Source organism: Oncorhynchus masou, chromosome 3, assembly GCF_036934945.1.
Source record: "Oncorhynchus masou masou isolate Uvic2021 chromosome 3, UVic_Omas_1.1, whole genome shotgun sequence".
NCBI classification, from domain to species: Eukaryota; Metazoa; Chordata; class Actinopteri; order Salmoniformes; family Salmonidae; genus Oncorhynchus; species Oncorhynchus masou.
In genome coordinates this window covers 9,289,513-9,307,206 of record NC_088214.1, presented here as the reverse complement: position 1 = coordinate 9,307,206, position 17,694 = coordinate 9,289,513, and the positions used below count along the sequence as shown (strand labels likewise).

The following is a 17,694-nucleotide window of genomic DNA, read 5'->3' as shown; positions in this document are numbered from 1 at the left end:
CTGTATTATTTCCCAATCAGAATTAAATACTCTGTCAATGCATTCGAAGGGTTTGTAAGACCCTAATATTTTATAAGAATGGACAGAGCCCCGGTCTTAAAAGTCAGGTAACAGCGTTTAATTCCAGAGAGTACTGCTTACATACACATTTTTAAACAGGTTATAAACTGAAAATGACGTCAGCGTTTTCTTAATGTTCTATCTCTTCATGACACTGGTAGAGAAACCCTATAGTTCTCGAGCCTTCCCTCCTCGCCTGAAGCCAAGGTCAGTCAGTGTAAATCAGCATTCTAGACAGTCTGGAGATAGTCCGTCCCTGCCATCTGGAGATAGTTCATTCATTTGTACAAAGGAACAGACCGTCATTTTTACTAAACTCTTGACCACATTCACTTCAGTACTGGGATCAGATAAGAAAATTCATCCATATACAGTAACATTTAGTATTTTAATTAGTACATATACTGTACCATAATTGTATTCTGATTAGTACACCCTGATTGAAATGTATACATAATTAGTCATTATAGATACAAAAATTCCCTTAACAGTGAGGACAGCTCTCTCAGCAGACAAAACATTACAAACAGCTAGCAGCAAAGTAGATTGGTCATGAAAGTCAGAAAAGCAATAAAATTAATCCCTTACCTTTGATGATCTTTGTATGTTTGCACTCACGAGACTCCCAGTTACACAATAAATGTTTGTTTTGGTTGATAAAGACTTTTAATATCCCAAAACTTCCATTTGGTTGGCATGTTTTGTTTAGTAATCCACAGGCTCGTGCAGGCCAAATAGTATCCGTAAAGTTCGTAGAAACATGTCAAATGTTTTTTATAATCAATCCTCAAGTAGTTTTTACAATGAATAATTGATAATATTTCAACCGGACGGTAGCCTTTTCAATAGGAGATAGAAAGAAACGGTCTTGCTCCAGGTGCTCGCATTTGCACAAATCGGGGGACACCTAGCTATCCACTAGTGCAATGAGATCATTCTCGCTCATTTTTCAGAATAAAAGCCTGAAACTATGTCTAAAGACTGTTCACACCACGTGGAAGCCGTAGGAAAAGGAATCTGGTTGATATCCCTTTAAATGGAGGATTGCAATGGAAAAGAGCAGTTTCAGAATAACAGCACTTCCTGGTTGGATTTTCCTCAGGTTTTCGCCTGCAATATCAGTTATGTTCAAATCAAATCAAATGTATTTATATAGCCCTTCGTACATCAGCTGTTACATACTCACCGACAATATTTTGACAGTTTTGGAAACTTTAGAGTGTTTTCAATTATATGCCAATTATATGCATATTCTAGCTTCTGGTCCTGAGAAATAGGCAGTTTACTTTGGGCACGTTTTTCATCCAAACATCAAAATACTGCCCCCTAGTCTCAAGAGGTTAGCAAATCACATAAGTTGCATGGACTCTCTGTGTGCAATAGTGTTTAACATGAATATTTTCCGGTATTCCACAGATGTTCCATTCTGTGAGCAAATAACTTCTCCGGAAGTGTCATTCTAAAGCATTATAAATTTGTAAATATGTCTGGATATGATTAGCGCTTTGATCGGCGTGAAGCCTGATGAGCCATACATTTTTTAAGAGCCCAAGCCCAAATGATTGTGTTGTTATCCAATGCATAGCCTATAATATACTGTGTAGGCTACCGCACATTACGTACAACAGAAAAGCCCATAGATATAGCTATGCTCTCTTGGGTAAATAAATGGAACATCTTCAGTAATCTTGAGTGTAGATTGTATTACTGTATTGTATTATATGGACTGGAATTACAGACCTCATTCAAACCATGAAGCAGGGAGAGAACGTGATTCTGGTGCAGCACATGCCGCCTGCAAAGTTACAATTATGAGCTAGCAAATTTGATTTTAATTTCGAAATATAATTTTTATAATTAGCAGGCTGACATGTAAATACCTTTAGTAATATTTCCCCCAACGTTGTGCGACGTGTGCATTAGCATATCTCTATTGCTGCTTCAATCCTTCTTTGCTTTCAACAGTAAAATGAAATACGTTTCGTTGTCCTTATCTTCGTCAGTGTAATGACATGCTTGAATAATTTGGGACTAGTATAAGATGCTGACAAATATCACTTCTCCTCACAAATAGTGAATGGTTATGGGTCTGAATAAACTACTGCAATAGCCTACCGTCATCGCATGTTCTCTTCTTTCAAACACCCCGTGAGTGCTATTGGCTGATGTATTTATCATTCAGCATCCCTCTTCAAATAGTCTATTAGTATATATATATATACACACTACATAACCAAAAGTTTGTGGACATCTCAATCCAAAATCATGGCTACGAATATGGACTTGGTCCCCCTTTTGCTGCAACTCTTCTGGGGAGGCTTTTCACTAGATGTTGGAAAATTGTTAATATATATATTTAAAATTTTCAAAGACAGCTGTGCTTACAGATGTAGGATCTTAATTTGACTAGTTTCTCACAGCAGGAAAATATCCTGATGCAACAGGATTATGCAGATATAATGAATGTAAATGTTTGTGGAGGTTTTAGATTTTTTGTATTGGCAAATCAAGTTTGATATTTTAAAGTGTAAATTCCAAACTTTAGAAGCATTTTTAAACAAGTTTTTAAAAGCATTTTTAAACAAGTTTGCATTTCCTGCAACAACAGTGTGGTCAAATTAAGATCCTTCATCTGTAGTTGATCGTTGTTTGGAAGAATATCCGAATTGTAGCACGATAGAAATGTAAAGGTCATTTCCGATTGAGGCGACATATGCAGAGTTTACCGATGTAGTCCCCACACAAACAGGTACATTGCCTTTAAATTTCAATCACGCTACAGCACTGATATTCCGCGGTCTTAGGCCAAGATTCAATGGACTTCCGGCGCTGACAGAGATGGCCGCCTCGCTTCGCCTTCCTAGGAAACTATGCAGTTTTTTGTTTTTTTACGTGTTATTTCTTACATTAGTACCCCAGGTCATCTTAGGTTTCATTACATACAGCCGAGAAGAACTACTGTATATAAGCGTCAACTCACCATCAGTACGACCAAGAATATGTTTTTCGCGACGCGGATCCTGTGTTCTGCCTTACAAACAGGACAACGGAATGGATCGCATGCAGCGACCCCAAAAAACGACTCCGAAAAAGAGGGAAACGTAGCGGTCTTCTGGTCAGACTACGGAGACGGGCACATCGTGCCCCACTTCCTAGCATTCATCTTGCCAATGTCCAGTGTCACGAACCGGCTCAAAGCCCGTAACAAAGGGAGACAACGTGGAGATAAGGAGTAACAAAATATATATTTATTAACTAAAGCAACTAAGCAAAATATACAATGGTGTGTGTAATCAGTAATCAGTAGTGTAAGTGAGTGTTTTGCATGCATGAATGTGATAATGCAGGGTATTGAAAGGTGCCAATGCAAACAAACAAAAGGCCACCAAGAACCACAACACAATCTACAATGGTGTCTGCATGGAGAGAGTCTCCTCCATGAATGTGGAAGAGGTCTATTTATCCTGGGACACACCTGGCCCAGGTGTTTCCCATGTAGCTGACGACCCTCCCCAACTCCGCCCACCGGCATCCTAATAAGGAAACAAGAACAAACAGAATACAGCAGACGGAGTGGGAGGGTCGTCACACCAGTCTCTTGACAACAAGGTTGATGAAATCCGAGCAAAGGTAGCATTCCAGAGGGACATCAGAGACTGTAACGTTCTGTGCTTCACGGAAACATGGCTCACTGGAGAGACGCTATCCGAAGCGGTGCAGCCAACGGGTTTCTCCACGCATCGCGCCGACAGAAACAAACACCTTTCTGGTAAGAAGAGGGGTGGGGGTGTATGCCTTATGGCTAACGAGGCATGGTGCGATGAAAGAAACATACAGGAACTCAAATCCTTCTGTTCACCTGATTTAGAATTCCTCACAATCAAATGTAGACCGCATTATCTACCAAGAGAATTCTCTTCGATTATAATCACAGCCGTATATATCCCCCCCCCAAGCAGACACATCGATGGCTCTGAACGAACTTTATTTAACTCTTTGCAAACTGGAAACCATTTATCCGGAGGCTGCATTCATCGTTGTTGGGGATTTTAACAAGGCTAATCTTAAAACAAGACTCCCTAAATTTTATCAGCATATCGATTGCGCAACCAGGGGCGGAAAAACCTTGGATCACTGTTACTCTAACTTCCGCGACGCATATAAGGCCCTGCCCCGCCCCCTTTCGGAAAAGCTGACCACGACTCCATTTTGCTGATACCTGCCTACAGACAAAAGCTAAAAAAAGAAGCTCCCACGCTGAGGTCTGTCCAACGCTGGTCCGACCAAGCTGACTCCACACTCCAAGACTGCTTCCATCACGTGGACTGGGACATGTTTCGTATTACGTCAAATAACAACATTGACGAATACGCTGATTCGGTGTGCGAGTTCATTAGAACGTGCGTTGAAGATGTCGTTCCCATAGTAACGATTAAAACATTCCCTAACCAGAAACCTTGGATTGATGGCAGCATTCGCGTGAAACTGAAAGTGCGAACCACTGCTTTCAATCAGGGCAAGGTGTCTGGTAACATGACTGAATACAAACAATGCAGCTATTCCCTCCGTAAGGCTATCAAACAAGCTAAGCGTCAGTACAGAGACAAAGTAGAATCCCAATTCAACGGCTCAGACACAAGAGGCATGTGGCAGGGTCTACAGTCAATCACGGACTACAGGAAGAAATCCAGCCCAGTCACGGACCAGGATGTCTTGCTCAGTGCCACTGACACTGCCCGCAACGGAAAAATGCGGTCTCTCCTTCACTGCAGCCGAGGTGAGTAAAACGTGTTAACCCTCGCAAGGCTGCAGGCCCAGACGGCATCCCCAGCCGCGCCCTCAGAGCATGCGCAGACCAGCTGGCTGGTGTGTTTACGGACATATTCAATCAATCCCTATACCAGTCTGCTGTTCCCACATGCTTCAAGAGGGCCACCATCGTTCCTGTTCCCAAGAAAGCTAAGGTAACTGAGCTAAACGACTACCGCCCCGTAGCACTCACTTCCGTCATCATGAAGTGCTTTGAGAGACTAGTCAAGGACCATATCACCTCCACCCTACCTGACACCCTAGACCCACTCCAATTTGCTTACCGCTCAAATAGGTCCACAGACGATGCAATCTCAACCACACTGCACACTGCCCTAACCCATCTGGACAAGAGGAATACCTATGTGAGAATGCTGTTCATCGACTACAGCTCGGCATTCAACACCATCAACCGTAAGGCTCTCCAGAGGGTAGTGAGGTCTGCACAACGCATCATCGGGGGCAAACTACCTGCCCTCCAGGACACCTACACCACCCGATGTTACAGGAAGGCCATAAAGATCATCAAGGACATCAACCACCCGAGCCACTGCCTGTTCACCCCGCTATCATCCAGAAGGCGAGGTCAGTACAGGTGCATCAAAGCTGGGACCGAGAGACTGAAAAACAGCTTCTATCTCAAGGCCATCAGACTGTTAAACAGCCACCACTAACATTGAGTGGCTGCTGCCAACACACTGACACTGACTCAACTCCAGCCACTTTAATAATGGGAATTGATGTAAATATATCACTAGCCACTTTAAACAATGCTACCTTATATAATGTTACTTACCCTACATTATTCATCTCATATGCATACGTATATACTGTACTCTATATCATCGACTGCATCCTTATGTAATACATGTATCACTAGCCACTTTAACTATGCCACTTTGTTTACATACTCATCTCATATGTATATACTGTACTCGATACCATCTACTGTATCTTGCCTATGCTGCTCTGTACCATCACTCATTCATATATCCTTATGTACATATTCAAGACAGTAGTTTAGGAATTGTTAGTTAGATTACTTGTTGGTTATTACTGCATTGTCGGAACTAGAAGCACCAGCATTTCGCTACACTCGCATTAACATCTGCTAACCATGTGTATGTGACAAATAAAGTTGATTTGATTTGAATTTGATCATGGTTTGCCAGCTATGTACATTTAAACATAATTTCCCGACTGAACTGAATTGAATGTTTTCTCATTGAACGCGGGAGCATTGCCTTCAAAGGTGTATAGCTGACAACAAGCTATGTGATAGAATCCTGGTCTAAGATGATGTTAAAATTCCTGATTATTGTTTGCTTCTCTTTTGCCCCACCATACAGTAGCATTTAAACTCTCAGGCATGGTCATGGAGGTCATGGAGGTCATGGGGAAGTCCTCAGGTGGAGACTGGTCTCCCATCATGGTGGAATGGTTCATAGGCTGGGGTTGGGGTAGTCCCACCATACTGTAGATTGTGGCTGATGCTTGACCTGGACCTGGAGATTCCTGCTCTTCATCACCTATTTGACTGTTACCTGGAGTCTGGAGAATACAAACATACAGTAACAACTTCACTATGAATTTATGAATGGTGACCCGGTTATAAAACAAGGTCATTAATTACCTCAAATCAATAAAATTAATATTTCTGTGGTTCAATGCTCTATAATATAATAAATGAACATGAATTTCTCAGCATTTTAGAATTTATACATTTTCCACTAACTTCATTTAAAAAATGGCATCAACAATGACACAATATCAGTGGTGTTAAATATCTATGTTATCTTACCCTGGATATAGCATACTCTGTGATTATAATTTCCACTTTGTCACCTTTAAATCAACTACATAAAAATACAATAAAATTAGCTGTGAATATAAATAATGTGAAATTACTACATCCTGTTTTCAACAGTTTTCACAAAAGTTTAATTAATATAATGTGTTAACTTTGAGTCGCTCACAAGGTATAACACACTAGGGAGTCAACGACCAATCCTATTCACCTGATGCAAACTGAAACGATGCCCAATGGGCCAATGGGTGCCAAGCCCACCCTCGGAAGCCCCTCTTTCCTGGCTATAATTCTGTGGCTCGCAACTAGAGTGCATTCAGACACCTTTACCTTTTCCACATTTTGTTACGGTACAGCCTTGTTCTAGCCTTGTTTTTTTTAAATGTACTCATCATTCTACACACAACACCCTATAAAGTGAAAACAGGTTTTTAGAAATGTTTGCAAATATTATTTACAATAAAAAACAGAAATACCTTATTTACATACAGTACCAGTCAAAAGTTTGGACACGCTTACTCATTCCAGGGCTTTTCTTAATTTTTACTATTTTTTACATTGTAGAATAAAAGTGAAGACATCATCACTTTGAAATAACACATATGGAATCGTGTAGTAACCAAAAACGTGTTAAACAAATCAAAGTAGATTTTATATTTGACATAGGATAAGTTCATTAGTTACCAGCCTCAGAAATTCTAGCCCAAACAAATTCTTCACAAAGTTCAAGTAACAGACACATTTCAAATTCAACTGTTCAAAGTAGAATGCTGAATCAGGCTTTCATGGTCTAATTGCTGCAAAGAAACTACTACTAAAGGACACCATTAAGAAGAAGAGACTTAGTTCAGCCAAGAAACACGAGCAATGGACATTAGACCGGTGGACATTTTTCCTTTGGTCTGATGAGTCCAAATGTGAGATTTTTGGTTCCAACCACGGTGTCTTAGTGAGACGCAGAATAGGTGAACGGATGATCTGCGCATGTGTGGTTCCCATCGTGAAGCATGGAGGAGGAGGTGTGATGGTGTGGGGGTGCTTTGCTGGTGACACTGTCTGTGATTTATTTTGAATTCAAGGCACACTTAACCAGCATGGCTACCACAGCACTCTGCAGTGATACGCAATCCAATCTGATTGCGCTTAGTAGGACAATCATTTGTTTTTCAACAGGACACCAACAAACCTCCAGGCAGAGTACGGGCTATTTGATCAAGAAGGAGAGTGATGGAGTGGGGCATCAGATGACCTGGCCTCCACAATCACCTGACCTCAACCCAATTGAGATGGTTTAGGATGAGTTAGACTGCAGAATGAAGTAAAAGCAGACAACAAGTGCTCAGAATATGTGGGAATTTCTTGTATGCGGATGACTCAACACTATACGCGTCAGCTACTACAGCAACTGAAATGACTGCAACACTTAACAAAGAGCTGCAGTTAGTTTCAGAATGGGTAGCAAGGAATAAGTTAGTCCTAAATATTTCCAAAACTAAAAGCATTGTATTTGGGAGAAATCATTCACTAAACCCTAAACCTCCTTCAACTATACTGCTGTGTTCAGAGAGAGGTTGTAAATTCCTGAAAAGACCCTGCCTACATGGCCACATAGTATAAGAGGCAGAGTAAATGTTCATGGAGCACAAAGGAATTTCTTCCACCTCACAGAACTTGAGGTACGAACAAATTTCATGTTCCGGAGAAAGTATAAAAGATCGGTGAAGAATCCAGCTACGAACTGGTCTGTTTGTTACAACTTGGGGAAGCTCATGGGAGATGGTGTGGCCACATTACCATAATGCTGTTAATATAATAGCCTCAGATATGAGGTTTAAATCTAATTGTTGTATAAGATAAATGAGTGAGTATGATACTGTTTACACAATTGTACAATGTGATTTTGGACTGTTTAATGAAGGATAACTCAAAAAGGGGATTGGAGTTAACTAAATCAGAGGACCGCCCCTGAGCCCAGTTAGGATCAGACATCCTGGGACAGCCCTTTTCTGCCATTCCCAATAAAACCCAACTTTGAGAAATTATCAGCAGACCATGTTTTTCTCCATTGGGGGAGGACAAAGGTTGTGGACCATTGCTGAATCTTTTAACCATACCACGTGGTTAAACTCTTACACTATCGATACCGACAGAATAAGAACACGTCTTTAATATTAATTACTAGTCTGCAGCTAGGAATTCGGTATCATTGAACGCGAAGAACGACAACCGCCGAAACATTCATTCAGTAACAAATGAATGAATGTCACTCTGACCTATCCCCTATAACCAAGACAGAGAGAGGGAGAGAGACGGACAATTCTACAAAAGAAAAACTTTTCACCAGCGATCAAGACGACACACTGAGCGTAAATATATATATTGATTGCAATTGTTCCCGAATGAGTGAGCGTTCATGTGCAAAGGATTAGCATTTCAATTATTATAATTATCACTCTGTAATGACTTCTTAGTCGACCCCCACTTCCCCTTTTGTCTAACAAGCCGCCATTCCGGTTCAGCCCACTAGGGCACATTCTCCTATAATTTCTTGTAACCATATTTACTGTTTGTTTATGTATTTCTGTGAATTGACAATTGATTTATGGATGATTCATTGTGAAGACTGGGTTTGTGCAGATAACCAACAATTTGACCCGACTTCCTAGTTAATTACATGTGCATGATTAATCACTTGATCGCGTAATACTAATTACAGAGAATCTTTGAAAAAAATACGTCTTCAATTTAATGATTGTAGAGACACGACAAGGTGGAGTAATGCTGGACTGTAAACTGTCATGGTCAAAACATATTGAAACAAAAGTGCTACTCTGTCTTCTTAACAACACTATCAACAAGGCAGGTCCTACAGGTCCTGGTTTTGGTGCACCTGGACTACTGTTCAGTAGTGTGGTCAGGTACCACAAAGAAGGATTTGTGAAAATTGCAGTTGGCTCAGAACAGGGCAGCACGGCTGGCCCTTAAATGTACACGGAGAGCTAACGTTACTGACATGCATGTCAATCTCTCATGGCTCAAAGTGGAGAGAGATTGACTGCATCATTACTTGTCTTTGTAAGGTGTGGACATGCTAAAGATACTGAGCTGTCTGTTTAAAATACTAGCACACAGCTCAGACACCCAAGCATACCGCACAAGACATGCCACCAGAGGTATCTTCACAGTCCCCAAGTCCATAACAGATTGTGGGAGGAGCACAGTACTACATAGAGCCATGACTACATGTGAAAAAGAAAGTGTGAAATATTCAGCAGACTGATGGCATTACACATCTGGCTAAAAGTCACTTTTATCGATAACTTTGTGCTGGGTGCCAGCGCCCCGCATTTGCCGGGTGAAAGCGGGCATCCAGCCAGAACGGGTGATGCCAGCTCTGCGCTCGAGACCGCCAGTGCTCCTCTACAGCCCAGTGTATCCGGTGCCTCGGCTAAGGAAGAGGCCTCCTGTATGTCTCCCCAGCCTGGTGAGTCCTGTACCGGCTCCCAGAGCCAGGTCTCCTGTGTGTCGCCAGAGTCACCCTCCAGCCCAGAGCTTCCAGAGTCGCCCCAGTCTGGGGCCCGCTACGAGGGTCCCCAGTCCGGGGTCGGCGGCGAGGGTCCCCGCTCTAGAGGCGCCACCTAAGTGGGCCAAGCCAGAGGTGGAGTGGGGTCTACGTCCCGCACCAGAGCCGCCACAGCGGATAGATGCCCACCCGGACCCTTCCCTATAGGTTTAGGTTTTGTGGCCGGAGTACGCACCTTTGTGGGGGGGGTTACTGTCATGCCCTGACCTTGGAGATCTTTTTAATGTCTCTATTTTGGTTTGGTCAGGGAGTGAGTTGTGGGCATTCTATGTTTTGTGTTCTATGATTTCTATTTCTATGTGTTTGGCCGGGAATGGTTCTCAATCAGGGACAGCTGTCTATCGTCGTCTCTGATTGGGAACCATACTTAGGTACCCTTTTTCCCACCTGTGTTTGTGGGAAGTTGACTTTGTTTAGAGCACTTTGCTTTTGAGCTTCACGGTTGGTGTTTGTAGTGTTTGTTTTTTTGGCATCATTTTGATTAAAGAAAATGTACAGTTACCACGCTGCACCTTGTTCCTCTCCTTCCAACAGCCGTGACAGGTGTGTAATGAGGAGCAACCAGACGCTGCACTTGATGCATTTATGAAACTACTTATTCCAGTTACTAATAAGCAGCACCCATTAAGAAAATGACTGTAAATACTGTTAAATCCCCTTGGATTGATGAGGAATTGAAAAAAATGTATGGTTGAGAGGGATGAGGCAAAGGTTATGGTAATTAAGTCTGGCAGCCCAAATGATTGGCAAACTTACTGCAAATTAAGAAATCAAAATAAACTACACTATGAAACAAAGATAAATTATATAAAGAATGACAGTAAAAAGCTTTGGGGCACCTTAAATGACATTTTGGGGAAAAAAGCCAACTCGGCTCCATCATTCATTGAATCAGATGGCTCATTCATCACAAAGTCCACTGATATTGCAAACTACTTTAATGACTTTATCATTGGCAAGATAAGCAAACTTAGGGATGACATGCCAGCAACAAACGCTGACACTCCACATCCAAGTATATCGGACCAAATTATGAAAGACAAGACTTTTGTACTTTTGAATTCCGTAAAGTCAGTGTGGACGAGGTGAAAAAAGGATTGCTGTCTATCATCAACAATGACAAGTCAGCAGGGTCTGACAATCTGGATGGAAAATGACTGAGGATAATAGCAGATGATATTGCCACTCCTATTTGACACATCTTTAATATAAGCCTAATAGAAAGTGTGTGCCCTCAGGTCTGGAGGGAAGCTAAAGTCAATCCGCTACCCAAGAATGGTAAAGCCCCCTTTACTGGCTAAAATAGCCAACCAATCATCCTGTTACCAACTCTTAGTAAACTTCTAGAAAACATTTGGTTTGACCAGATACAATGGTATTTTACAGTAAACAAACTGACAACAGAATTTCAGCATGCTTATAGGGAAGAATACTAAAGAAGCACAGCACTTACACAAATGACTGATGATTGGCTGAGAGAAATTGATGATAAAATTATTGTGGGGGCTGTCTTGTTAGACTTCAGTGCAGCTTTTGACATTATTGATCATAGTCTGCTACTAGAAAAACGTATGTGTTTTGGCTTTAAACACCCTGCTATAATGTGGATAAAAAGTTACTTGTCTAACAGAACACAGAGGGTGTTCTTTAATGGAAGCCTCTCAAATATAATCCAGGTAGAATCAGGAATTTCCCACAGTAGCTGTTTAGGCCCCTTGCTTTTTCCATTTTTAGTAATGACATGCCACTGACTTTGAGTAAAGCCAGAGTGTCTATGTATGCGGATAACTCAGCTACATGTCAGCTACTACAGCGACTGAAATGACTGAAAACCCTCAAAAAAGAGCTGCAGTTAGTTTCAGACTTGGCGCTCTAGTACCGCTTGCTATGCGGTAGCAGAGAAAACAGTCTTTAACTTGGGTGACTGGAGTCTCTGACAATTTTATGGGCTTTCCTCTGACACGCCTATTATATAGGTCCTGGATGGCAGGAAGCTTGGCCCCAGTGATGTACTGGCCCATTCGCACTACCCTCTTTAGGGCCTTACGGTCAGATGCCGAGCAGTTGCCATACCAGGTGGTGATGCAACCGGTCAGGATGCTCTCGATGGTGCAGCTGTAGAACCTTTTGGGGATCTGGGGACCCATGACAAATCTTTTCAGTCTCTTGAGGGGGAAAAGGTTTTGTCATGCCCTCTTCACGACTGTCTTGGTATGTTTGGAACAAGATCAGTCATTGGTGATGTGGACACCAAGGAACATGAAGCTCTCAACCCGCTCCACTACAGCCCTGTCGATGTTAATGGGGGCCTGTTCAGACCACCTTTTCCTGTAGTTCACGATCAGCTCCTTTGTCTGGCTCACATTGAGGGAGAGGTTGTTGTCCTGGCACCACATTGCCAGTTCACTGACCACCTCCTTGTAGGCCGTCACATCGTTGTCTGTGATCAGGCCTACCACTGTTGTGTCGTCAGCAAACTAAATGATGGTGTTGGAGTCATGTTTGGCCACACAGTCGTAGGTGAACAGGGAATACAGGAGGGGACTAGGTACACACCCCTGAGGGGCCACAGTGTTAAGGTTTGTAGTAGAAAATCGGATCAAATACAACGCATTACAGAACTTGTGAAGTCAATTCGGCTTTTTAATACAAGAATATAGCAAGCCGGGAAGGTCCATGGAACACACTCCACTTCCCAGAGCCCCGGCTCCAGTATTTATCCACATATTGCATATGAGCCCATCCCAAATGCAAATAAAGTTACATTCCAATCCGTGCATCCCGCTTGTTCAGCTCAACAACGCCCATACCTGCTTTCCGTCAGATTATGATGATAAGACCCTTGCCTTGTTCTTGTATTTAGCTAAAAGCATTCTTTTGTTTGTGGACTATCCAGGATCAGCAGACTATGTGTCTCCTCAGTTTCTAGCATGTCCAGCTATACTATAAATAGTTTACATTCCTCTATTTTACAGCCCTATGCTTTGGCTCTGTAATTAACTCTGTGTCCCTTTTGTGTGTGTGTCTTCATCTCCTTTAGCTTTAGGGTGCCCAGCTGTTCTGGTCGCCTTCACTTCATATGGCTGTCTAAGATCAAACAGACTTGTATCTCCCCTGTGATGTGATTGATATCTGTAATCCATCAGTTGGTCCTTTGGCTGACCCCCTCCTTATACAACCTCTGACCTTTGTATGTCCAGCTGGACTAGGCTTCTATGTGTCCTTCTCTTCATGTAGTCTGGTTTTAATGTTCAGCTATTCTGTACATCTTATGCATTTGTCTATGTGTTATATTTGCTCCCACAGGTTCAGCGTGGCAGACGTATTGTTGCCTAATCTTACCACCTGGGGGCGGCCCGTCAGGCAGTCCAGGATCCAGTTGCAGAGGGAAGTGTTTAGTGCGAGAGTCCTTAGCTTAGTGATGAGCTTCTTGGGCACTATGGTGTTGAACGCTGAGCTGTAGTCGATGAACAGCATTCTCACATAGGTGTTCCTTTTGTCCAGGTGAGAAAGGGCGGTGTGGAGTGCGATTGAGTTTGCGTTATCTGTGGAACTGTTGGGCCGGTATGTGAATTGGAGTGGGTCTAGTGTGTCCGGGAGGATGCTGTTGATGTGAGCCATGACCAGACTTTCAAAGCACTTCATGGCAACCGCTCCATGAGTGCCACGGGGCGGTAATAATTTAGGCAGGTTACTTTCGCTTCCTTGGGCACAGGGACTATGGTGGTCTGCTTGAAGGTTTACAGTCTCGGTCAGGGAGAGGTTGAAAATGTCAGTGAAGACACTTGACAGTTGGTCTGCACATGCTTTGAGTATACGTCCTAGTAATCCATCTGGCCCAGCAGCTTTGTGAATGTTGACCTATTTAAATTTTTTGTTCACATCGTCTACCGAGAGAGTTATCAGACAGTCATCCAGAACAGCTGGTGCTCTTGTGCATGCTTCAGTGTTGCTTGCCTCGAAGCGAGCATAAAGGCATTTAGTAGCGAAGATTTAGTAGCTAAGATTTAGTAGCTAAAATGGGGAGTCTATAATAAAGCGATACTCTGCCTTCTTAACAACACTATCAACAAAGCAGGTCCTAAAAGCCCTAGTTTTGTCGCAACTTGACTACTGTTCAGTTGTGTGGTCAGGTGCCACAAAAAAGGACTCAGGAAAATTGTAATTTGATCAAAACAGGGCAGCACGGCTGGCTCTTGGATGTACACAGAGAGCTAATATCGATAATATGCATGTCAATCTCTCCTGGCTAAAAGTGGAAGAGAGATTGACTTCATCACTACTTTTATATATGAGAGGTATTGATATATTGAATGCACCGAGCTGTACTGTCTAAACTACTGGCACACAGCTCGGACACCCATGCATACTGCACAAGACATGCCACAAGAGATCTCTTCACAGAACCACGACCAGAAGAGACTATGGGAGGCACACAGTACTACACAGAGCCATGACTACATGGACCTCTATTCCACATGAAGTACCTGACCTGGGTCTAGGGACTTGGGCTGCAGTGGCAGCGTGTCAGTAAACATAACCGTGTTGTAGCAGGTTCTGGTTTGTTATATAGGGCTCTGACAGTTCAGGCCTCATGAGGTACTGACAATTCAGGCTTCTCAGGTAAGTATTAAGGTAGGGGAAAAAGGTGGCTTCTGTGACCCTTTTTGGATCCGGTGGAACCTGTGGGTGCTTGGGCGGGTCTCCTCGTTTGGTACCGTCTGAACCGGCTTGGGGCTTGATTGTATGTCTGCATGTTTTATACCGAGTAACCGACTGAAAGAGAATGTACAGTAATGAATATGCCTACTGTTCCCCGAAGGAGAGAATGTGATATAACATATTTTGGCCTTGTGCAGTCAGGGGGTTTGGGTTCACTAAAGTGCTGTATTGAATTTTGGAAATGGATGCGAGCCCCGGTATTATAGCCAGAATTGTGGGGCTTCCGAGGGTGGGCTTGGCATCCATTGGCACGTTGGGCATGATTTCAGTTTGCTTCAGGTGAATAGGATTGGTTGTAGACTCCTCTGAGTATGTTATACCTCCTTCCCTACTCCAGGGAACCGTTTTATTCACAACTGTACGGTTTCTGTAATAAGCAAGAACAGTAAGCTTACCTTTATTTAGCTTTCACCAACCAATCAAGGCGCATCCAACAAAGATGATGATGACGTGGATGATGGGACCGAGCATCCCGACTGTGACAGCGTAGTTATGGTCTTCTCTGTCCCGCTCTGGTTTTGGAATTACAGTGACATCAAAATCTAAACGTCAACATACGTCAGCATATAACATCTAGTCTAGTGTGTGTGTGTGTGTGTGTGCGTGTGTGTGCGTGTATGTGCACGGTGTTTGTATAAATCTGTCTTACCTTTTTCCAGACAAATTGTTTTGATCTCCTTGGTGTCGTTGGCCCAGCTGATTGTTTGTTTATTAACCTGAGTACATGAGCTAGAGTCCCAATGAATATGCATTTAACCTGCACACCATGTTTAGCTCTATTGATTGATACTGTAACTGTGTTACTTTATAATAAAATAGAAAAACTGTCAGACATACCTTAGACTTTTATCAAGTATTTAGCAACGTTTCTGTCATTGTTACCAGACACTACTGCTTCATAAAGTCCACTGTCTCCTTCCTGGAGGTTCTTCAGTAGCAGAGAGAAGTTTCCCACACTAAATTTAGCCCTACCTCGGTACCTTTTGGGGGGTACTTTACAACATTGTCTAATCTGTTAAACTTCCAAAATATCACATCAACATCTTGCAGTTGAACATTTGTCTGGACATTCAGGCGAACATCCTGTCCCTTCTGCACAAACACAGAGGTCTCAGCACTGGGCTCTGAAATAAACACACAGAATACTTAATGTAAAAAAAAGATGAAAAAGCCCATCGTACAATGTGACAAATACAGCAGTAGTACATATGAATTTAGCAACGCAACCTCTTAAAGGAATATGTGGAAATGGATTGTTTTTGCAAATAGCCAAACTGACTGACACATTGTAATGATCCAATTTGCAGACTTTGTAGTTTGGGCTAGAATTTCTCTATACACCCTATTTGCTAAACGGTTTAAATATTAACCCATTAAAAAGATCAGCTGCCTTTAGATCAACAGAGTCACAACCTTTGTTACAAGTCATATAGAAGTACTTTTACAATAAAGAACTAGGATGTGATACACACTATCAACTGTTCAGTTGGGGCGGCAGGTTGGGCCAATAACCAAAAGGTTGCTGGATCGAATCCCCGAGCTGACAAGGTAAACATCTGTCATTCTGCCCCTGAACAAGGCAGTTCACCCACTGTTCCTTGGTAGGCTGTCATTGTAAATAAGAATTTGTCCTTAACTGACTTGCCTAGTTAATTTTTATTTTTTTAATTTTTAATTTTACCTTTATTTAACCAGGCAAGTCAGTTAAGAACAAATTTTTATTTCCAATGACGGCCTAGGAACAGTGGGTTAACTGCCTGTTCAGGGGCAGAACGACAGATTTTGAACCTTGTCAGCTCAGGAGTTTGAACTTGCAACCTTTCGGTTACTAGTCCAATGCTCTAACCACTAGGCTACCCTGCCGCCCAAAAGGTTAAATAAAAATAATAGAGGTTAAATAAAAAATAAAGTTCAGTTTTAGAAACCGTTCAGTAAAAGCAACTTGATGAATTATAACTCCATGAAGTAGAACCTAATCTGCCTTAAAGCATAGATAACTTGGATGATTATAAATATGGGCACATATTTGTGGTTGATTCTTACATACATATGTGAAAACAAGTTGAGCTGTGCATTTCCGATAGTGAGAAGTTTTCTTGCTTCAAATGGCGTTGTTGCGTAGCTTCCTGTCAGTAACCTTCTTGTAACTGACACAGAACTTTTCCTCACAGTAGTGCAGTATTGTATACTATCACCACCCAAAATTGCTGTATTACTCATTACTTGTAAACACGTGTATAGCTTCAACATATGTTTACAACTACAGTATCATCAAAAAATGTTGCCCTAAAGTTAATGACATATTTTCAATTTAAAAGTCAATGAATTACTTGAATGTTGTAAAGTTAAACACATCACATGACTTAAAACTTCAGTACTTCATTAGATTATGACTTATTTTCCAATTTGTAAGTCGCTCTGGATAAGAGCGTCTGCTAAATGACTTAAATGTAAATGTTATTCTGAGTTCCTGTGTGATCCACTGGTTAGACAACCAGGACACCGATTAGACTGGTTATAAGCAGAGTAATCAGTACAAATGATACTGCCTGTTACTTACTAACCTACTAATCAGATTATAGACACATGTCTAATCAATATATTAAATATCACTATACAGATGTCTTATGAAATGTTTTTACCTGAATGATGGAGGAGAGTTAGTAGAATAGAGAGGGTGAAACGCACAGTCGCCATACGTTGACAAATGACT

General features: G+C 42.0%; 1 long non-coding RNA gene across 2 annotated transcripts; it reads right to left on the bottom strand.

The window, feature by feature from the left end:
* Positions 1–3,286: 3,286 nt before the first annotated feature.
* Positions 3,287–17,694, bottom strand: LOC135509639 (uncharacterized). 2 transcript variants are annotated; one of them, XR_010450958.1, is made up of 5 exons: positions 17,624–17,694; positions 15,819–16,105; positions 15,631–15,710; positions 15,377–15,493; positions 3,287–6,420 (listed from the first exon to the last, which is right to left on the bottom strand). It is a non-coding gene; the product is annotated as an uncharacterized LOC135509639 (long non-coding RNA). The 2 variants fall into 2 exon arrangements; XR_010450959.1 differs by having other exon boundaries at positions 15,631–15,697.